This window comes from Camelus dromedarius, chromosome 1 (assembly GCF_036321535.1).
Source record: "Camelus dromedarius isolate mCamDro1 chromosome 1, mCamDro1.pat, whole genome shotgun sequence".
In the NCBI taxonomy this organism is placed as follows: Eukaryota; Metazoa; Chordata; class Mammalia; order Artiodactyla; family Camelidae; genus Camelus; species Camelus dromedarius.
The window spans coordinates 69,870,669-69,894,393 of record NC_087436.1 but is presented as its reverse complement, the minus strand read 5'-3'; the positions used below and the strand labels follow the sequence as shown (position 1 = coordinate 69,894,393).

The following is a 23,725-nucleotide window of genomic DNA, read 5'->3' as shown; positions in this document are numbered from 1 at the left end:
TGACATTGTCATTTGAATCTTTGATAGCAATGACAACAGTGTCAAAGTTCTTGTTTTCCTGTCTAGGGATCACAGCCTGGTAACTTTCTTTAGCTTTGAACTCTGGGGATGCCGCTTTAGACAGATGGTTTAAAGCAGCAACTGTGGTATATGGTGCATGAGACGCATGTGTCTCAGGGGCATATATGAATGTACTTGTTTTTATAAGGGGATTTTTTGCTTTATCCTCGAATTCAAAGGCATGCTTATCTGGGACATACTCAGAACCACCATCATTAGGCATAATTTTTATATAGTCCACGTATGCTGGAGTGATTTTGCCTGCAGCTAAAACGACCCTTTCTGAAATGTCTTCTGTTAAATAAATGATTTCATATTCAGCAGCTGAATTTCTGTCTATAAACTCTTTGTTCTTAAATATATTCCCTTTAAAAGTACTGGCTGTATCTTTTTCAGAGGTAATGGTATTAGGCAAAATGATAACTTTATTAGGTGGAAAAATTATTTCATCAGGTGTAATGCTATAATCAGTCATTCTTGTGGTGTCTTCTCCCATAGTAAGAACAGGAACAAGTTCAGAATATTTGGACGTTCCTAGGGATGTTGCAAAAGAAGCAGGAAAAGTTGACCCATATTGTAGGCCACCTAATTCAGCTGGAGTGTTTGTGATGGATCCTTCTGTGTTAGTAACTTTATCATGAGAGGCAGGCCTAGATGCTTCTGGAAGAGAAACGGCTAAAAAGATTTTTTTAAAATTAGGAGGTGTTTGAACTTTGAAGGAAGTAGTGTAGACGTTAACAAGGGAAGAATTATCCACATTGTTGTTGCTCTTGGAGATAGGATTGGGCTCAGTTGCTGATGAAAGGAGTTTCCCCACAGCTGGGATGAGAGCTGTTGCATTTATAAAGTGACTTAATTCAGATTCAGCAGCTGGATTTTCTTGATCAAAGAGATTAGCTATTTCCCTTCTCTCACGGACACTGTTTTGAGAGTCTTTTAGGGCGGAAAAGGCTTTCATCATTGCCCTTTGAGACTTGGAAAATTTTTTGTCAGCCTTAGTTTTATAATTTTCAGGAATATCTCTATTCAGAGAGAAAAGTGAATCAATTTCACCGTCTGTGGACATATCTGAAAAAATAGGTGGTTCAGTTAGAAGACCATTCCAGGCCAATGGATAGGAATGAATGTGAGCTGGCATTTCTATGCCCTGCCTCTCTGGAATATCCCCTTCATTAATGGCATCAGCATATTCAGTTTCTCTCTCTAACATTTCTAACCTAGGTGTTACAGATTCAGACAAGGAGTTATCTGTCATTTGTCCAGAAGTTTCAGTATTTTCATTTAAGGAATTAGGAATAAACATGGCAGATATTAGTAGAGATGAGAATCTTCTAGACTTAACATTACCTTCTCCAGGTAACAGAGAATCACCTCCTCTGTAAGTACCTTCAGTGGAAAGAACAATGGAGTCTGCCACAGTGCTGGCCTCCTTATTCGTAGTTGAGGAATAGATTGAAGCTCTGTTGTTTGCTTCATCAGTATTTTTATTGATGAATGGGAGATCATCATCAGGAACGACACTGAATTCAGCCAGAGAAATATTGTTCTGTGAATGGGGCATATCTGCCAAGTTTGATTTATGTTTATTTGCATCAAATCTGAATGATATGGTGGTTTTTGCTCCCTCCAATGCAGCACTATTATACAAAACAGATGAGACACCTTTTCTGTTGAACTGGTCTTTATAGTCTACAGGATTGGTGATCACTGCAGGATCAATAGAATTAGTTGTGAATACTCTGCTCTCTCCTATTCTTGTCACTAGTTCTGGGTCTGGAACACACGGATACTCCATTATTTTGCCTTTAGGGAGAATGATGATGGTGTTATCACTGATTGAAGGACTATTTTCTATAATTGTTTCATCTAGAAGCATAGGTGAAAAAGTCCAGCTTGAATCAGTTAGAGAATAAATCATGGACCTGGGAGCCTTAGTATTAAAATTGGCAATAGAACTTTTGACAACAGTAGGATCATTATCAGAATTAGGAATTTCTTCTTTGGGGAACTTTTGGTGGTTTTTGTTAGCTTTGATATCAATCAGAGATCCTTGGGATAAATGTTCGGAGACTGCAGCGCTGGCATAGGGTTCATGAGACTCAGGTACATTGGAGTCATTGGTAAGTGTGGGCTTTCCTGTAAGGAGACCATTTCCTTCCTTCACTAGTTGAATGATATAGTTATCTGCAGCATATTCAAGGGCACTGTCAACAGGTATAATAGTTACTATATCCTCATTATTTGGAATATTTTGAACTGCCAAAAGGGTGTCATGTGCCTCTTCTGAAATGCTTTCTGTAAAAGGAACTACTTCTATGGGTGTATCTTTCTCTATAAAAGTCTTTTCTTCAAATTTATTGTTATCAATTGTGTTTTTCATGCCTTTTGATGAAACAATTGTAGTTGGGGTAATGATGGCTTTGACAGATGGAGTATTTCTTTCTCCAGGTAAAGTATTAGTATTAGTCTTTGTTATGATGTCTTTTTTCATTTTGACAGCTGGATCAAGTTTGTAATACTTAGACGGACTCGTGAATGCTGTGAAATCAGAAGAAAGAGGGGTTGATTTCCATAATGGTAGACTATATGTTCCAGTAGGAGTGTTTGTAATGGTTCCTTCTCCAGTAGTGACCTCAGGAGAAGAGCTTTGATCATTAGACCCAGATGCTTCTGGAAGTGTTAATATGGAACCAAATGAAGAGATTCCTTTTAAATTGGAGTGTGCTTGAAATTTAGTAGAAGTAGCAAGCATCAAATTTAACAGGGAAAGAACTCTCTTTCAATATATTTGCATCTTTTGGAAAAGAATTGCCTGCTTCAGAAATATTGACTTCCTCTTCCACATTGTTGTCATTCTTGGACAGAGTATTAGACTCATTTGCTAAGGAAAATGTTTTCTCCCCAGCTGGACTGAGAGCAGTTGCGTTTGTAATGTGACTTAAATTAAATTTAGTAGTTGGATCTTCTTGATCAGAAAAATTAGCTATTTTTTCTTCTCCATAGACTTTATATTGAGAAACTTTTATAGGAGAAAAGGCTTTCATGATTGTTCTGTGAGGTTCAAAATATATTTTATCTGTCTTAATTTTAGAAATGTCAGTAGTTTCTCTGCTTATCGAGGGCAGTGAATCAAACTCATTATTTGTGGGATTGTCTGCAAAAGTAATGGGACCAATGGGAGTTCTAGCTGAGATGGAGTAAGGCTTGAGATCAGTTTTATTTGTAATGGGATCATCACCATCCTTAGTAGTATTAAGGAATTCAATCATCGTCTCAAACATATTTGACCATGCAGTTGAAGAATTAGCCAAGGAGTTATCTGTCACTGGGTCAGAGTTTTCAAGATTTGCAGCTGAGGCAATGAAAATGGGCTTTTCTGGGAGTTGTGGAGCTAGGAATCCTCTAAACCTAATATTACCTTCTGGAAGCATGGAATCACCTCTGTCATAACTACTCTCAGTGGAAAGAGTATTGGTATCACCCACCGTGTGGCCTGTGTTCATAGGTGAGGAAGGTATTGAAACTTTGTTGTTTAAATTTTCAGTGTCTTCACTGATAAAAGAAAGTTGACCATCAGGGATGCCACTGAAATCAGCCAGAGGGATAATGCTGTCCCATGAGTGTGGCATCTCTGCCATATTAGTTTTGCCTTTAACATTGTCCACTCTGGGTAATAAAATGTATACTGCTTTACCTTGAGCATCATTGTTATAAGTAGCAGATGAAGTGATTTTACTGTAGAATTGATTCTTAGTTTTTAATGGAGAGGTGATCACCATGGGAGCAATGGGTTCATCTTGGAACATCCTTCCCTCAACCATGGTTACTGTTGTTCCTACGTCTGGAACAAGGATATAGTCCATCCTTTTGTCTTCAGGAAAAATAATGATGGTGTTATCTTCCCCTAGAGTATCCCTTTTCAGAGTTGTTTTATCTAGAAACTTGTGAAAGTTCTCACTTGTGTGAGTTGGTGGGTAAGTCATGGATCTGGGAGCCTTAGAATTCAAATTGTCAGTGCAACTTTTGAGAGCAGTAGCGTCAAGGTCAGAACTGATATATTCTTCTCTAGATATCAAATTTTGCAGCATTTCTTTAGTTTTGATTTCTGTTGGGGCGCCTTGAAATAAATGTTTATATGCATCACCACTGGAGTAGAATGGATGGGACCCAACCGTTTTGGGGCCATACATGAGAGCAGTTTTTTTAATAGTGGAATTGTTTTTCTTTTCCTGTGGTTGAAGGATGTATTCATTTGTAACATACTTAAGAGCTGTGTCATCATTCACAATGTTTATTACATGTTTGTTATTTGGAATATTTTCACCATTTAAAGTAATGTCTGAAGTGTTTTCTGCAATAAGAACTATTTCATATTCAGTGTTTATATCTTTCCCAAAATTTCTTTGTCTAAATCTTTTATTAAAAATAGTGTTCAACATGTCTTTTGTTGAAATATTGGTACTAGGTGCAATGATGTTTTTGTGAGACAGATACTTTCTTTCCTCAAATGGAATATTATTAGTCTTTGTTGCAAGATCTTTTTTCATTTTGACAACTGGATCAGGTTCAGAATATTTAGATGAACTCACAGAATTTGTAGACCCAAAAGGAGAAAGAGTTGATTTCCACAGCAGCTCAGAGGATCCAGTGAGAACATTATGAAGAAAACCTGTAGAACCTGTATCTTCACCGGGAAGAGCAGAGTTTTTAACCTTAGACTCTGAAGTCTTTTATAGAGACATGGTTGAATCAGTCAAAAGTATTCTTTTTAAACTAGGAGGAGCTTGAGGTATAGCAGAAATATTAAATTTACCAACAAAAGAATTGTCTTTTAATGTCCTTGAATCTCCTGAAACAAAATTGCCTGCTTCAACAATGAGTTCCTCCTCCTTGTTATTATTGCTCTTGGAGAGAGAACTGAGCTCAGGGTTGAGGGAAGTGTTTTCTCCGAAGTTGGAATGAAAACTGTTGCATTTATAATATGACTTACATTGAATGGTGTCTTCCTCAGCAGAGAGCTTGGCTGTTTTCCTTATTTCAGAAGGGAAAAGGCTTATTTGCCTAGGTGAAAGGACTTTCATTGTTGTATCCAGAGGTTGAACATCTGTTTTAATTTTAGAATTGTTAACAATTTCTCTGTCCACAATGGATGGTGAATCAGCGTCATCATTTGTGGATTTCCTGGTAAAAATTATTGAATGAATAGAGGGAATTATTGAGTCCAAGGAGTGGGGCTGAAGGTCTGTTTGAATTTTAATGTCCTGATTTTCTGAAATATCAGTTCCATGAATAAGATCAAGGTATTCAGTCATTGTCTCTGGTACTAATGATACTAACTTTGAGGAGTCAGTCAAGGAATTGTCACTCATTAGAACAGAATCCTAAGTTAAGACTTGGGGTGTGAGAATGATATTTTCAGTCGTTAGTGGAAATGGGGATTCTCTAGCCCTAACATTTTCACTAGGTCGCATAGGATCACCCCATTCATAACTGTTCTCGGGAAAGAGCAATGGTATCAGCCATATTGTGAGTTGATTTCATAGGTAAAAAAGAAACTGAAGCCCTGTTTTCTTTATTCACAGAATCTTCATCAACCAAAGGAAGTTCGTTATCAAGGTTGACACTGAATGTAACTAAAGGAGCAGTGGCATCCTGTGAATGGTAACTCTCTTCCTTGAAAGTTTTGTCTTGATTGTATTCTGACGTGGGTGACATAGTGGGTACCCTCTGGTCTTAAAGAGTAGTGAATGAGCTGTATCTCCTGTAGAGCTGATCTTTGCTTATTATTGGATTTGTGCTGCTGGTGAGATCAGTGACTACATCTGGGAACATCCTGCTTTCTCCCACAGTTTGCACTGATTTTGGGCCTGGAGCATTAATATGCTCAACACTTTTGCCTTCTGGAAGATTGATAATAATCCCATTTTCACTTAGGGTGCTGCTTGCTGGAGATAAATCATCTAGAAACTTGGGGAAATTTTTTCTGTTTCCATTGGTTAGGGAGTGAGTTGTGGCTCTAGGTAACTTACTTCTGAACTTGGTGGTATAATCTTTGAGAAAGGAACCAACATTATCAGAATCAGAGTTTCCTTTTCTGGAGATCAGTGTTTGGTGGTTTTCTTTAGTTTTGAGTTCTACAGGATTTTCATTCAGTAGACTTTCAGTGACAGGTGTGTGGAAGGGAACATGAGATGCAAATCTATGGAGCCTTTGAACAAAGGTAGGTGTTTTTGTTGTGGGGCTCTTTCCTTCTCCAACATAAAAGGAATTTTCCTCTGATGAATATTTAAGAGTACTGTTGTCAAGCTCAATGGTCATTAGATTCATATTATTTGGATTGTTTTCCTCTGCCAGTAAAACCACATCTGATTCTGCTGAAAAGTCTTTTTTAAGAGGAGTTACTTCATATGGAGTTACATTATCTTTTTCTGCAGAATCTATGTATCTTTTTCCATTTATAATGTTCCTTTTGTCATAAGTAAATATAATATTGTCAGATGAAATGATTTCTTTTTTAGGTAGAACAGTTACATCTTTAGATATTATAGACTCATCGGTCATTTTTATGTTGCTCTCTCCAGTAATAAGCGCTGGATCAAGTTCAGAATTATTGATTTTAATAACATTAGCAACAAAATCAGTAAGAAGAAGAGTTGGTTTCTGGGGTAGATGATATAACTTGCTGTAAGAGTTGGTGACAGACCTCTCTAAGTTACCATTATCAAGAGAAGATGAGCCCCTAGCCTTGGCCTTTGTCAGCTTTGTTGTGCTTATTGTGGAATCAGGATAAAATGTTTCCTTAAAAGTTCCAGGTACCTTCTGTTCAGCAGGAGTAACATCAATTTTAAGAATAAAAGGATTAATGTTTGCTGAATTTACCTCTCTTAAGTTCACTGGAATTTTGGCTTCAGAAATACAGGACTTATCTTCTACAATAGCCTTAGCTTTACTGAACAATTCATTAACCTCACTTCCTGAGATAGTGATTTCTTTTGCAGATGGACTGATAACTGCTTTATTTACATGATGACTCACAGCATAGTCAGAAGTTTTATTTATCTGCTCCTTTTCTGGGATTATGGGTTGAAGGGCTATGTTAGGTGAAAAGGCTATGGTGTCAGCATTATCATTAATGCTCCCATTTTCAGTGGTAGGCATGTCAGTGAGTATATTTATAGAATTCTCTGAAAAAGTAATAGGATTTTCCAGAGGAACAGAGGAGACCATGGAGAAGAGCTGAGGGTCACCTTGCACCTTGGTGATTTTCCAGTTTTGGTCCCTGATAGTAGAGTGTTCACCCCGCAGCTCTGATGCCTCTACTGTCACAGATTTATTTGATAAAGAATCGTCTTCACTAAGAACAACTGCAGTTCTAGGTCTTTTCTGATTGGGAATTAATAGAGATTTTAATTTTATGGACAGAACACCATCTGCCTCAGGCATGGTGGAGTCATCATTTTTATCGCTTTCCTTAGAGTCAAAGGCAGAGACGACATTAAGTGAAATGGTGGTGGCATTTGTTGTCTTTTTGGTGGTATTAATAGGACTAAGAGAAGCTACCGAGGCTGTTTTGATTATACCCTTAGTAACATCACCACCAGAAGAGATATTCTCAGGTTGGGAGGCAATATCATGAGCCAAGTGGTTAATGTAATCTTCTGAAGGTTCCACTTCAGCTAAGTCCATTTTATTTTCATTGACTTTTGAGTTTTTTGATGTGGTGGTGTCTGCCAATTCTGGAGCAGATGTGTTACCAACATTGGATGAAATGCCTTTTTTGTAGAAATGGCCTTGACTTTTTATGGATGTGGTGGTCACAGCATAATCAGTGGGGATGGTGCCAAATGTTCTGCTCTCTCCCATGGTAACAATTGTTTCTGTGTGTGGTAAAAAGAGACACTTGATTTTTTTATTTCCCAAACCAGAATCTTCAGGGAGAATGACGATGTCATCATCTTCATATAGAGTGCCTTTTTCCGCAGATGATCTTTTTAGAAGCTCAGGGGGAACAGTCTCAGCTGTATCTGTTAAGGAGGGTGCCATGGTTTTCAGATGCTGAGTGTTGAAGATTTTGGAGTCATCTTTGAAAGAAGTGTCAACAATATTAGAGTCCATATTTTCTTCTTTGAGAATGGTGTTTTGATATTTGTCTTTAGTTTCAAACTCAGGGTGAATTATTCTGTACAGAAGACTCTTTGAGGCCTCATCTTTAGAGGATGGTGTTTGAGATACAAATCCATTTGGTCCCCATGTAAATTGAATAGGTTTTTTAATAAGATGATTTTTTTCCTTCCATAGTTCAAAGGCATGCTTACTTGAAGTATATTCAGAATCACTTTTATCAGGTTCGATGATGATCCACTCCATAGCATTTAGATTATTTTCCTTTGCTGGAGTAGTTCCAGGCCAAAGAATAAAGGAATCATCTCCCAACGTATTTGCATATCCCAGTGATAAAGGAATACCCGTTTCAGATATATGGTAATCATTTTCCACATTTATGTTTTTAGAGGAGACAGGAGTGGAGAAGGTCATAGGTATAATGAGGGTATAAGAATTGGTTACGCTACCTGTAGCAATTTGGTCTTTTTCTGTTCCTAGATCTGTTTGTTCATTAGTATAGAATGCAAATTTTTTTCTGGAAATTCCTTTACCTAGTACGACAGTGTGGCCCAGAGCAGGATTTATCTTATCTTTCATTGGAATCATAAAATTTGGTGTTGTAAAAGTAGATCTTCTTTCAGGGGAAAAGTCATATCCTTTTGGGACATTTTCTTCCATCATTGGATAAAGAATATCATCATCAAAGAATTCATCATTTTCAAAATGAGTATTACTGTTTCTCACAAACACTTTTCCTTGAGACTCAGAAGTAAATTTTCCAAGTAGAGGTTTTGAGACTTCAGTCGTATAGGTTGATGCAGGATTCTCAAATTCAAGTTGGTCAGCTGTGGTTTTGGTTGACCCTTTGAAACTGGTGGAGCTATATACATCAGAGTTAAGAGAATAATGTTTATCTGCCAAGCTGTTGCCTTTAGGAACATTATAATTTGCAGTAGGTATAACATAAACATGGTCTCTGAATTTTCTTCTTTAAGTATATCTTTGTCCTCTGCCGTAATGCCTATGTCTGCTTGGGGATCTGCTTTGTAGTTCAATGTTGTATCTTCCTTGAAAGAATTTTTAGATTCATATCTTGGGACATAAAACATGGTGTCAGCACCTCCTTGAGCAGCAGTGGTGACAGTCAAAGCTGCTGGCATAGACTTATGAGAAGTTTTTGGTATTATAATATCTGCTGAAGAGATCTCTTTTGCAAGGTTTGTTGCTTGAGGCTGATTGAGAGGAGCAACAGACTTCAAGGTAGAAGAATCAGCCATTAACAAAGTGCCGTCATCTCTAGACGCATTGAGATCTTCTCTGGAAATGGTTAGGTCATCTCCTAGTTTATTAGGTTTATTGTTAAAAGTATTAACTTCATTCATGGCAAGAATGCCTCTCTTTATTGGTGAGGTGGCAGCTATTGAAGCCAAATCTGTTGTAACTTTGGTGTTTTTATTCACATAGGAACTATCACCAGATACAGGAGTAATGCTAAGAGGGATATTCGTTGTTTGAGACCCAGCCATTTTACCTTTATTGGCCAGTCTCTTGGCATTGCTTGCACTGATGGCAGCAGGGGTCTGATGGCCATCTCTGTAATCAATAAAATCTGCATTGTCCACTGTGGAGAGTGATGGTTTATGCTTTATGATGTTCTGAGCAACATTTGAGTTCTCTTTGGTGATAGTAAGTGGATTATCAGTGATTACATTATAGTATAAGTTATGGAGTATGGGATTATCCATTCTCCCAGTTTGGGGGATAGAACTGCTAGGTGGAAGGAATTCAGTGCCTTCTGCTCCTTCCACATTCTGTTTCACAGCTACACTTTCACCCAAGCCATTAGCTATTGTTTTGGCGGCCAATGTCTGAAAATATATTTTGTCATTTTCAGGTTTAGTGACACCATGTAGAACATCGTTTTCTTCCCCAGCAGTGGAGAGGTCAGTGTCACTTATTGTTATTTCAGCAGTAGGTGCACTGCTAGTTAATTGGGAAAGAGACTTTGTGGCGTCAACAGACACAAATCCATTCCTTTTAAAGCCACTCTCTCCTGATTCAAAGTACTTGAAATTATGTGCAGGTGGAAGATGTTCTTTTATCTGCATCTTCCTGCAGACTTTACTTCTGAGGAGGGGGTTGATTCTTCTTCATTAGCCATTTCTTTGTCTATGAAACTTCCAAATCTTTTTCTTGGTGTAAGAATAACAGCTGTCTTTGCAGGCAGTGGGGTAATGGCTATGGTGGGCCTTCCTTCTGGAATGGTGGCCTTGTTAATCATCAGTTCAGAGCTGTCAGTCCTATTTGTGGTCCCCTTACCTGCATTGGCAGTGGCATTGTATTGATCGTTGGGAGAGGTGAAATCAGCTGTAAGAGAAGTAGACTCCAGTGGAATTTTCAAAGGATCTGATACTTTATTGATTTTCCATTTTTGTATCATGGTATCATTGACATGAGGATTTTTAGCCACAGGATCTGATACCCAAACTTCAGTCAAGGAGTCACCTTTAATTAGCAGAGAGTTTTGAGCTTGATTATTTTGAGCACTGGGCATTAGGGTGGATGACTCTGCTACTGACAGACAAGTGTATCCTTTGTACATAAGAAAGTCTGTTTCAGGGTTGGGACCTGCAGCATCATCGGCATGCTTGTTGTTATGAGAAAGATTAATGATTTCATCCACAGAGTCAGTAGATTTATCTGAAAGAGTGATAGTGACCTTTGAATCTGAGGTCATGTCAGCTACACTGTCTTCACTAAAATCAACAGACCCAACAGTTCCAGGGTGAGTGACAGAAACTATAGGGATGATATTACTCTGGAAATTGGCTGTTTTAAACACAGCAGCTCTTTCAACATCTGTTTTGGCTTTGGCATCATTTGTTGTAATTGTGGTGGGAGTTCTGTGGTCACCTCTGTTGTTAATGAGGTTTGTGCTGTCCATTGTAAAAGGCTTTGTTTTATCTTTGAATAGGGGATTGAACATATTGGCAATGTAAGAAGAGGGGATGATTTTGCTTCCTGCTGCTTGGATATAATTTGCATCAGGGTTAAGAGAGTAACCTTTCCTTCTAATTTCTGTTGTGGGAGTATCTGGACGAATGAAGATGACTTCCTCTACAACTCCATCGTCTTGATCCATGTTCACAGTTTCTTGGACCACAGGACTGAAATTCTCAATTTGATCAGTATTCACAAAATTAAAATAGTTTCTAACAGTTTTAAGGTGTACATTGGCAGGAATATTAGAATGGTACTTAATTACTGAACCATTTAATTTGGATCCAGGTGTTTTAGCAATATTGTTATTGTTATGTGTTGTGATGTTTTCCATTTGAACAGTGTGTTTGCCCTCTATTATTGTACCTTCCTTTAAAGGCCAAGTTATTTTAAAGTTCGTGTTGGTGTTAGTCATTGGCTTTATGGAGTTAGGGTTAGCATAATGCTTTGTAGAAGTGATGTCATTTGTTTTGGAAATAATTATGTCCCCCACATGCATAGTATTTTTAGGTACATCTAATATTATTTTGATATCATTGGAATTACTAATAACATTATTGATTTTCTTATATATTCTATAATTAGGAAAAGACTTTGTAGTATTAATGGGTTTGATATTGGAAATAGCTTCATCAGTGTCAGTGCCAGTCATGATAGATTTGGTATTGGCTTTGTTGTAAGTACTCGGAATAGGAATAGATTCAAAGTCATTGATACTATTTGCAGATAAAATGCTAGATGTTTGAACATCAACTATAGTTCTACCATGATCCTTCATGTTTGTGGCATCAATTACAATAGAATTGTCTTTCTGTGAAATTTCAGGAGCATTGCTCACAGTTTTGCCAAATCTTCCTAGGTATTTAGTATCGATTATAATTATGTTTTTGTCCTCCATGTCAGGAACATCAAGCAGAGTTGTGTAGTCTTCTAGAATGTCTGTGGCATCAATTTTTGCTGTATTGCCTTCCTTCATAAGGGATGTGGTACCAATAAAGGGTGTACTGTCTGGTCCTGCTTCTTCCATGTGAAAGTTGTTTGCATTTGACATGACAATGGTACCGTCATCTGCAGAGGCACTGAACTTATTCTCAGCATTTTGGATGTACGTGGCAAGATTAGGGGCAAACTTGTTTAGATCTTCCAGTGAATGGGAAGAAAGGTTCAAGACTCTGAATTGTTTTGGAGTCTGTCTGAAAGTAGGAAGTAACAGTGGAATCAGGTTTAAACTAATGGGTAGTCATGGATACAGGTGCTGAGATGCTGTTTTCCCCAGAAACAGTCATCCTGCTCTGTGTTATTCTGGAGTTGGGTGAAAATCTGGAAATTGTGATACTGACCACAGAAGCATCCTGCATAGCAGCGTATGAAGGTGACACATTGCTGTTTGGAGCCTCTGCTGGAATAGAGTTGTCTACTGTGTCCTCAGTATAAGCAAAGCTAGCTGAAGTCTGGTTGGTTGGTTGAAGAGTTACTTGGTGCATCACCCCCAAATGGGGAAAGGTTATATATCCTAGCTTGAAGCGTCTCTGAGTGGTTTCTCTTCGAAAGAGATCCAGAAAGCTTTGTTCCTCTGTCAGTAGACTCAGAGTAGCTCTTTGAATTGTCTGTAGGTGCAGAATTTTCTTTTGTTCTTAGAAGGGATGAGAATTGACTTGCTGAGTGGCTGACTGGTGAGGACAAAGGCAGATTGGCAGACAAATGTTGATTTGTCTGATTGTTTATTTCCTGACTCCCATTATACTAAAGGGAAAGAAGTACAATATTTTTTGTGAGGTTCACCTTGTAGATTATGTTTTACTAAAAACCTGAAATCACTTGTCACATCGTTAAATTGATCAAATAAAGCATCATTCTGAAGGTCTCTGCTTTCTCTTTATCCATTGGTTGTTAAGTCAATCAAGTTAGAAATACACAATATCAATGTGAAAAGGAACAGTTAATATGTTAGGGTTATGTACCTTCTGTAAATATAAATCCAGGTGTCCGATAGCAAACTTTCAGTAAGGAATCTCTTATAGTATAAAAAAGCAAGGAGAAGCCCCTTCAAATCTTATGCTATCATGCATTATAACTTCTGTTATCTTTACTTCATATGTATATGATTAATTTTAAAAGAAGGAAATTTATAAATAGAAAATAGAATATTAAAAATACAATGATGTTTTGTTTAGCAAAATGTTATTTCTTGCATTAAACATAAGCTGAAGCTCTAAATACATTTTTTTTCCTCCATATAATTTTTCAGTTCCATAAATATACTGTTATTCAAAATACTGAGACTCACCGGGCAGTAAGCCACAAAATTCAAGATGGTCAGTGTCAGGACTAGGGTCTTCATTTTGTCTTGTTCTTCCAGGCGACTAAGATGCAAGATTGTCCCATGTTACATTAACTCATTGACAATTTAAATGACAATTTAAAAAATCAGGAATCTTTATTGTACTTAAATAGTTGACCTTAACTTACATGCTCACTTGATTAAAAAGACAAAGACAGCACTTAAGAAATTCTAGTGCATTATTAGAAGTGATAATAAGTGGATTAGGCTACTCTGTTTGCTGCAGTCAATCTCATTTTTACCAATTAACGAGAATAGGAAGAGTTTTAACTATTCTTTAAAGCTTAGAGACAATCAAGGAGTAAACAATCTAACTAGCAGATACATTTGGACAGAGTACTTCAGTGAGGCCTCCATCGTAAAAATTCATTCTTATTCTCATGTTAATAATAGGTACGTAATCTATTTGTTGCATTTTTGAGGACTATTTAGACAAAAGTTAATTTACTGAATGTGTATTTAGCCAGAGTTTAAATATACATATCTAAGTAGATTCCTCATGCCAATGGGTTATCAGAAAGAGTAGGTATTTGAAGAAAGAATGGCTCTGAACCGTCTAATTTATTCAATCATTTACCTTGCAAATGAAGCTTTCCTTTAAGCCACCTTCAAGCTACAACTCTTGACCAAATCAGCCTGGTTCAGCAATGCACGAAGATAAAATCCATGATGAGAAGGTTTGAATCTAGGAAAGAAACGCACGCTCCTCGTTCTTCTTCCTTTATTTCAGTGGGGGAGAGAAAAAGTTTCACATATAAGGGATCCCTTCTGAGCTAATCCCCAAACAAAAGAAAGGAGGTGAAATCTGTTAGCTGTGTGCATGCATCTCTCAGGCACAGAGTGAACCTGTTAGCTTATCTTCAGATTGAACAGGGCAAGGCTCATATTTTAAATATAAAAGCCTTTAAAAAAATTAACTCCCTAGCTTCTAGTGCTGCTTCTTCCCTATTCTCTTGTTTTTCTCAGTTGTTCCTTTCTCTGCTTACACAGCAAAATTTGAATTCACTGTGATAGCGTTTAACATGTTTTACCATTTAGTAACTTAAGTCGGGATTCACCTTAGGAGGCTGTGGTTTTCCTAAGGACAGAATTGTGTTTGTTTGAGTGTGTGAAAAATATGTTTATAACATAGAAGAAAAAATTTTAAAAAATAACATGCTTATGACAGTCTGTTTTTCTTTGCTGTATGATTTGTACAGAAGTTATGCTGATCTCTTAAATACCTACTTCCCTTGGTAAACTCAACACTGGCCGATATGGCTTTTAACTTCAGTTTCTGAAGCTAATTGTCTATTTACCTGAAATCCACCAAACTATATTATTGCTATTGTGTCACTTGCTGAGGTGATTCATTGATATATATTTTAAAACCACCATAAAAATTTTGAAATTAAATTGTTGTTGACTTTCGGTTTATGCTATACAAGGCGTGGTGTTAACAGTAATTTTATCAGACAACATGGACACTCATTCTGAATTTAATTGGCTTACTTTCTCTTTTCATTTGAGGATACCTAAAAATTTGCTTAATGGTAATTATATCTTTTTTTTTTTTTCCCCACATACTTCTTTCATATCAGGTAGCCCTAATGTTGTGACATACAGGGCTAACTAGGTAGAAAGGCGAATAAGTCTAACATCATTTTTTTTTCCTTCAGTCTTCTTCAATTTTCCCTATCCTCTGGATCGTCTTAATACTTTTATTAAGCATTGGAACAAATACTGAATCCCCAAAGTTATGTCCAAGACTCACTGGATTGTTCTTTTAATCAGGCAGAGTGTTGATGCACTAAGCATCTATGTACATAACAATTACCTTCAGATCAAAAGCAACGTGTTATGTGTTGAACGATTATAATCTTATCACTTTAGTAGTTTGGAAATACCATTCCCATGATATTAAATATTGCTCTTTAAGTGAACTAAAGTAATTGCTGGAAAGCTAGTGCAATAATACATTTGTAAGGATGAAATGCTCATTCAGTTAGAGATTATGTTTGCAGATCTTTTCGTTTGAAGTAAGCCGCCAGCAGACTTAGAATCCCTGGCTGGCACTAATTCATCTTTATAAGATCTAAGATAGCTAAGATTTCCACCTCATGGTTTCCAGAATTGAACCTGGGACAATGAAATCAAGTCTTTGTCTGTTAAGAAACTTCATCTTTGAAATTTTGTTTTTTGCAGTCCAAGAAGTTCTAATGTCCTAATTCATTGCCCCCCTCACCCTGCCTTGTCAAGGTGAAAAATTCATTTATTTTTCCATATGATTTCCGGTTATGAATTTACTTAGTATTTCTGGAAATTGTGCTCTACAATATGTATGTGGCTAACACCAGTGTTTTCCCATACACTAAAATAATCATATTGAAGGAGGTGCTACAGATAGAAAAATGGTTTTTTGGTGTCCATATGTAGTTGTGATTCTTACATGGCAAAAGTGAATAGGCATAGCTCTAATTGATTTTCACAGAATTCTTGTTTTGTTTTATTGAATCTTTAAACTTATTAGTACCATATGGTTAATGGATGAGAATACTTATCATTTCAACACCTACTTACTGGGTGTCTGTGAAAGGCACTTGTGGAAAGCAGGAGATAATTTATAATCTCTTCTAGGGTGAAAGGAATGTACATGATGATGATGCTCACTGCCATTTACTTATTCATATGTCTAGTCAAGTAGTAATTGGGTGCCTGATAACTTTAAGGTTCAGCCGGCCCTGAGTGACATATGGGGAGCACGATAGGTAAAATCTGCCCAATGAGTTATGCAATAGTCAAAAGACTATTATTTTGGTGGTTGAGCAGGGGGGAAACTTTTTTTTGGAAAGTTTCTTGGCTTTGAAGTTTGGGTAAGTTTTGAGACTGGAGTTAGTTTAGGTGAGATTTTTTTAGGTGTAAGAAAAAGAATGAACAATGGCTCAGAAATGAGAATTCTAAGAGTTGATTGTGTTAAAAAGAGAGAATGTCTGATCCCCATGCTTCTCCATAGCATGCATAGCCTGGAGCAAGAGTAAGGCCAGCAGAGATCTAGAGGAAGCCCTGGGAACTCCGAGGCGAGTTAAATCCTCCCTTTTTCATGTCACTATACTCACTGGGCTCAAAGTAGAATCTCATCCACCTGGGGTAAGACTGGCCCTTTTTGAACCTTCATGTCTCAATATATAAGAGTGAATCCAAGGCCCCAAGACTTTAACCCCTTCCTAGCCCCAAACTCAACACCACTATTTCCTTGAGACCATGAAGAAGACTAATCTTATTATGCACTTTATTCCTCATGACATCCAAAATATCTAAAATCAAGCTTCTCCAACTTGAAGACATGGTTTTACCTGTAACTGTTTAAAATCTTGCCTCTTTTCTATGGCTCTTACACCTTTGAACCTGGAGATGGGTTAGATATCTCCCTTGTTCTTTACTGATGCTTCAGATCACTTTGTGTCTCTCTATAAACTTTCACCAACTTGGACTCTGGTGTCATTATATACCTTCCACTACATGTCCAGTGCCTCTAGTCATTTAGTGACACTTAAATAACTCCCCCAAATCTTGTAAACATTTTGTGTTAGAGCTCTTCAGAGAAACAGAAGCAATAGGTTACATATATATGTATATGTATGTGTATGTATATGTATATGTACATGTATCCATATATATATATATATATATGGAACCTACACACATGTGTATATATGAATGAAGAGATTTATTATGACAAATTGGTTCAGATGATTATGGAGGCTGAGAAGTCTCAGGATGAATTGTCTGCAATTTGGAGACCCAGAGCAATCAAGTCCAGTTCAAGGCCTGAGAACAAGGGTAGCTAATGGTGTATATCCTTGTCCAAAAGCAGGAGAAAATAGACGTCCCAAATAAAACAGGAAGGAAGAAAGGAAGCAAAAGGGGGCAAATTCATTCTTCCTCCACTTTTTTTCTTCTATTCAGATCCAAGAGGACTGGATGATGCATACCCACATTGGGGAGCGTGATCTACTTTACTGAGTTCACCAATTTAAATGCTAATCTCATCCAGAAACAGCATCACAGACACACTCAGAAATAATGTTTAATCTGGGCACTCCTTGGCTCAGTCAAATTGACACATAAAAATAACCATCACAGATTTTATCTCCTGGTTCACTAAACCACTCCTTTTTCAACTGTTGGTGATTTCCTGTCCACATAGAAGACGCTTTGAAAGTTTTGTTCTCTCAGTTCCTTGACTCTTTTTTCCTATATGCTTATCCCTTGTTCTGTTTTAGCCACTCATTTTCATGGCTATAAATAAAATACCTTTGCTAACAATCCCTATTAGAAACAAAGCCCTCTGCTACCCTGATTCTAGCAATTCTTTAACCTTGTAAACACCTCCAGTCCACTGATCCTACCAACTTTTAACTCTTCCTTACTCCTTGTGAGTCCTTAATGTCCTTTTCATCCAACTCACAGTCCATGAACAATTTCTATAGTCCCTCCTTTTCATACACCATTAATTACCTCATTCTGCTATTCTGCTCTTGCGTTATTGTACTTGCTTGGAAAAACATCAATTTGGAGTAAATCTAACTCTCCATCCACTTTGTTCTTGCACTCAGAGAAATCCATAGTCGATGACCACTTATAGGTGTCTCTTAATGCTGAATGGTAATTATAATAAGGTTCTTTAATCCGTTCACTTTCTGAATCTTCTTATTATAGCTTCCCCTTCAAATTTCTAACATTTCCTGCTAATCCTCACTCTTAGTTGATAACCTTGCCCCTTATTTCATGAAAAAATAAATAGATGAAATCAAAAGAGATCATTCACAAGTTCTACCATCATATTTCCCTGTACCCTGTAATTTGAATTTGTGAATCTGTCTTCCTGCCAATTACTATGGATGATTTCTCCAAAGCTAGGCTTAAGGCCAACTCCTCCATTTTAGACTAGATCTCACTCCCTTTCCTATTTAAAGATTTTATTCCAGTAATCCTCTCTCTCCTGTGTTATTATTTCCCCCTCTTTGTTGGCTCATTATCATCAGTATACAGACATGATGTTCTTTCTTCCATCATAAAACAAAAAAATAAAAGCAGATCTTTTTTTCTCTTGACTTTACATTCTCCTCCAGATACTGCCCCATTTCTCTGCTCTTCTTATAATAAAACAACTAAAAAAAAATTGTCTTCAGTGTCTCTGTCAGAGTCTTTTCAACCTGCTTCAAAAGGCTTTTGTCTTCACTACCTAAACTGCTCTGGTAGTTGATACCTTCTAATTGCTCACGCCTTTATGTTGTCAAATCAAGTTGTCCATTTTAAGGCCTCATTTTACTTGACTTAACAATGTGTTTGACACAGCCAATCATGCTTTCCTCGATGAAACATTTTCTTCATTTGGTTTCTAATATACAACATGCTCTTGTTCTTCTACTTCACTAGTCTCTCCTTGTAGTTCTTAATTGGTTCTTCCTCATCTCTCCAAGCATCTGGAATATTCCATGCCTCCATCTTTGAATCTGTTCCCTTCTATGTGCATACTCCTTTGATGATTTTATTTAGTCACATGTTTCTAAAATACCATCAAAATGATAATAATAATCAAATTAATATCTCCAGCTCAGATATCTAGCCTAAATTCCAGACTAATGTATCTGATTTCTTATTTAACAGAGCCAGTTGGATGTCAATAGACATGTCATGTCTAGATAAAACTTTTGATATATTCCAAATACCAACCCCCAACAAAAAAGCTCCCATAGTTTTTCCCATCTTGTTTGTTGACAACTGTTATGGACTGAATTTTGTCCCTGCTAAAATTTGTAGGTTGAAGCCTTAACCCTCAGTGTTTCTGTATTTGGAGATATGGCCTTTAAGAGATATTTATGGTTAAATGAAGACATAAGGACAGGGCCCTAATTTGATGGGTCTGGTGGACTTATAAGGAGAAGAAAGAGATCTTTTCCTCTCTGTGAGCATATTTAGAGGTAAGCCTATGTAAACCCATCTGCGAGCCAGGAAGAGAGCCTTCACCAGAAATAGAATTGACTAGCACCTTGATCTTGGACTTCTAGCCTCCAGAGCTATGAGAACATAAATTTCTGTTGTTTAAACCACCCAGTCTATGGTATTTTGTTGTGGCAGCCCGAGTAGCACTTGAGTTACTTCCCTGATATCTGGACAGATATTTTCAATTCACAGAGCAATTGGAGTAGGGATCTGGAGCTCAAGAATGAAGTGATGAATGTCCGATAGTTACTTTTTACCGAGGATAATGTCTGGAAGGCGACATGTGGGAGACTTCTGTGCTTATCATGCTCTATTCCTTCATCTGGGTAGCGGCTGGTTATATGATGTGCTCCCTTGGAAACACGAATTGGATCGTGCACTTCTGATTTTGCATTTTGTGTTTTTAATGTCCATGCCAACAAGGGCTAAGTGTGAATTTCAGTAATTCAGAAATGAATATTATGACATACTTCTTTTCATGTATATTTTAGGTGTTAATTTAATACAAACAATTCCTGTGTGTTTAAATCCTAGAAAGGAGTACTGTTTGCCTTCTGTTATATTGGATAAGTCCTGGGGTCAGGTGATCTCCCCTCAGAGCTCTGCGTGTTGATATTGATGCTGTCCAAGACACTCTTCTAACTTTTACAGATTATCAGAAAATGGAAATTCTAAATAAAGTTTTCCTCATATCATTTCTTTTTCTGAGGTGCTTTCTTTTATATTCAGCAGTCTTTTTAAGGCCTTTGGTAGAATGAAAATATTGAATATCCAGTATAATTCTCTGAGCCATCCTACCATGGATCATGTGTCAAAACTACCTCAGTTTATATTCCTTTTTCTTTCAGAGGAATTCTACCTTCTTCACATGCTTTGAGCCAGATTTCTATGCTGAAGATGTTACCTGCAATTAAATTAGTTGTGTGTTAACTTTTCATTTATTTTACCTTAATTCTAGATGTAATTTTATAAATGCTAGATCCACCACTTCTTAGCTCTTTGACTTTGAGCAAAACACTTAATCTCTCTAAAACCTCAGTTTTCTCTTCTGGAAAGAGTCTAATAATAGAACCAACCTTATGGGGTTGTTACTAAGATTCAATTCGATTCAGTGAACATGTGACATTCATATTAGCAGTCAGTAATTGTTATTGTTACTGTTCTGGAATATAAGTGGTAACCTTGAGAGTACTTCAGCTACACAGACAAGCTGAGCAATACTTTGGCCTTCAAAATGTCCATATTCCTCCCCTGATGTTGATTTATTTGCTAAGAAGGTCCCCCTATGTCAGGCCTGGTCCAATGAATCCACTAGCGCGATTACTACTTAGATCCCACTCAAGGGGAAGTCTGGTCAAGATTCATGTAGGTTTTGGATTGTCTCATTAAAATGTCTACATGACTGTTATTTTAATAAAAATGTGAATAATATGACTATTTCTCAGCCTTTATATCTTTGAATATTACCTCTGTTTCTTTGTTTTTATTATTTTATTGGAAGGAAATTATTCATTCTCAATCTATGCCCATGTCTCTTAAATTCTGTTTAATCTTTCAGGCTCAAGTGAGTATAGCACATTCTCACTTCCCTTTACCAGTGATCAAAATTTTTTGAATCCATTTGAAGGATGTGGCTTTCTGATTTACATGGAGAGACTTGATCCCAAGTATTTGTCTGGAATGGGCTCAATGCCCATTCTTTTGTACTCATCTGGGTTTTAAAATTCAAGCTCCTGGATTACCAAGTTGAACCATGTCCTTCAGGGCAGTCTCAGAGTTCACGCCCAACTTCTCCTCCTTGGATTTCATTTCCACTTTGTTTTTGTATTGTAGGGGTTTTTCTTACTATTATTTTCTTCTGAAGTCAGCTTATATTTAAAAGCATATTTGTTATATTTAATTCAGAATTTCTCAGTCTCAAAAATTTAATATGTATTTTCCCTGGTCTTAAAAGTAGGCAAAATGGCAAGGACATTTCAGATTATACTAGTGAGCGTGACCCTCTGTTTCCATTCCTCTGAAGTCTTCTTATAGAGCTTGGCTGATGGGAATTTTAACCATATTTTATTTGTTTAGAGTTTCTGTAGTCCACACATTTACCTAGTGAAAGCAAAAATTGCAGAACAAAGTTAAAACAGGCAAGGAAGACTTCATTCAAGACTATTGCAATAGTCAACTCTGCTGGAAAAAAATGAGAGGTTTTTAAGTACTGAGGTGAGCTGGCAGAACAGTACTGGAGGATGTTATGGGCATGCTGATCAATGGGTTATGTCACACACATTGTATGATTCTTGAGTCTGCAAATGTTTTCCTCTGTGATTAGACCATCCGTGTTTGCTAATTGGTGCTTATCCAAGTTAGGTTGCTACCCTCCCACAGAGACAGAGAGATAGGGGCACTGTCTTCATTGGCTCGCAGGTCCTTAAGAAAGACATTCCTCAATTGTAAAGTTAGAAAGAGGCTTTAAAAAAGATTTATATTACAAAGGGGCAGAGAAAGAATTTACAATTGAAATTTTTCTAAAGAGATGGTCTAAGACTCCAGGGGTCTGGTGGTAGGAAGAAACCTGTTTAAAGTTTAGTCAAGCTGAGGGGAACATTAAGGTTTTGGTCAACCTTCTATTTCAGTATTGCTCATTATGGGGAGCTTTTTAGTGGGACCAAGCATATGAAGTTTTTAATTTACTTCCTAATGTGTGAGATAAACAGGGAAAAATGATTCTCAAAATGATTTATTGAACAAAAGCTAAAGAAGTAAATCCAAATGCATTTAAGAAGTGAGAGAGTGAAAGAAGCAAAATTTCTACAATGGTCTCATTTCTGAAGTATGACAGTCAGTTCTTGAGGCAATATCGCCAAAAGTTAAGGTGAGAAATTTAATATTTAGGTAGAGTAGGACCTAGAAAAAATGTTGGGAAATATAAAATTAATTTTCACTGTCCTATAAACATCACCTAATTGTTTTAAAATTGTTATTTTCTATTTCTTATGTGAAATGAATTCCATTCTATATGGTCTATGCGCCCCTGCCCCCAGCACCACTCTCTCATTTTCCTGACAGCTCATAATTCTGTTTTAGAGTAAAACATATTTAGTTAGATGTTTTATGTTTAGAGTCAGGCATAGCTAGCTAGCTTTGTTTAAGGCCTAATCCATCATTTACTACTACCTAGAATGTTTACATCTTTTTTTTTTTAAACTCTGTATAAAATTTTGATAGATTATATGCTCTAGTAATCTTTTCTCTGAAATAGTCCTAATCTGCTACTTCTATCTTAGAGTTTTATATCATATAATATATCATGTTCTATAATGTACATTAGAAATTTTTTGTCATATTGTATCTTCAAGGCTATAAAATTTTCTAAATTTATTTTCATCTCTAAGGATTTTCTTTCATAATAATAGCATTATGCTCTCATTTCCATCAGAACTTAATGGAGGTTTTATTTTTTCTGTGGTTCAGTCAAGTACAGCTGCTTACAGTTTCTTGACTGTGATACTCATCCTCATGTTTGAGCTTGTATATCTGCCAATTTCCCTTTCTCAGGTGCTGTCTGGGTGTTTTCATACCTGTAACCTTGCATCAGACTCCTCCTCACCCCCCAAGGATTTTGTATACTACAGATACAAAATCTATATATATTTTGAAATATGTATAGTATCTAGAATGGCAGAGCTCAGTAATCTTTATTTTGGAAAAGAAGTGAAGTGATTGTGAGTCAACTGTCAAATAAAATATCTTCTGGGATCTTTATTCTAGAATTCCAAGCTTTGTGACTGTTGGCTTACGTGTTAAGAGATTTGGATTCTAGACCTGGCTTTACCACCATGTGTTCTGAATTTGAGTTAATCCCATAACTCTATATTCTATACGTACAATGGGAGAATATCTGCTCTCTTTCATAGAACTATAAAAAATTTGGGCAGATCAGGAGTAACTAACCATATGTAAGCTATTTGGGGATATACAGAACACTACTGAATTTCCTCATTTTATTCTTTGCATGCAGTAATTTACCTGTTGCCGACATGTTGAAATGTGCTGCTGCACTGATTTATGGTGAGACAGAAACACTAGCGCTGGCTGTAGGTGCTGTGGTTGTAGTAATGGGTGGTGGTTGTGTGCCACTGTCAGCAGCAGACATGGTTTCGGTGGAGGCTGTGTTGGTGGTGACTGTGGTTGTGGGACTGATGGTTGTCGCTGGTGCAGTAGTAATCACGTTAGCTTCAGTGG

At 37.0% G+C, this 23,725-nt stretch overlaps 1 long non-coding RNA gene across 1 annotated transcript in view; it reads left to right on the top strand.

Moving 5' to 3' along the window:
• LOC135321161 (uncharacterized) overlaps positions 1–23,725 on the top strand; it is a 344,866-nt gene that overhangs the window by 165,844 nt on the left and 155,297 nt on the right. Inside the window, exon 4 of the long non-coding RNA XR_010380695.1 lies at positions 5,643–5,721. This is a non-coding gene — a long non-coding RNA (uncharacterized LOC135321161). The remainder of the gene's footprint in view (positions 1–5,642; positions 5,722–23,725) is intronic.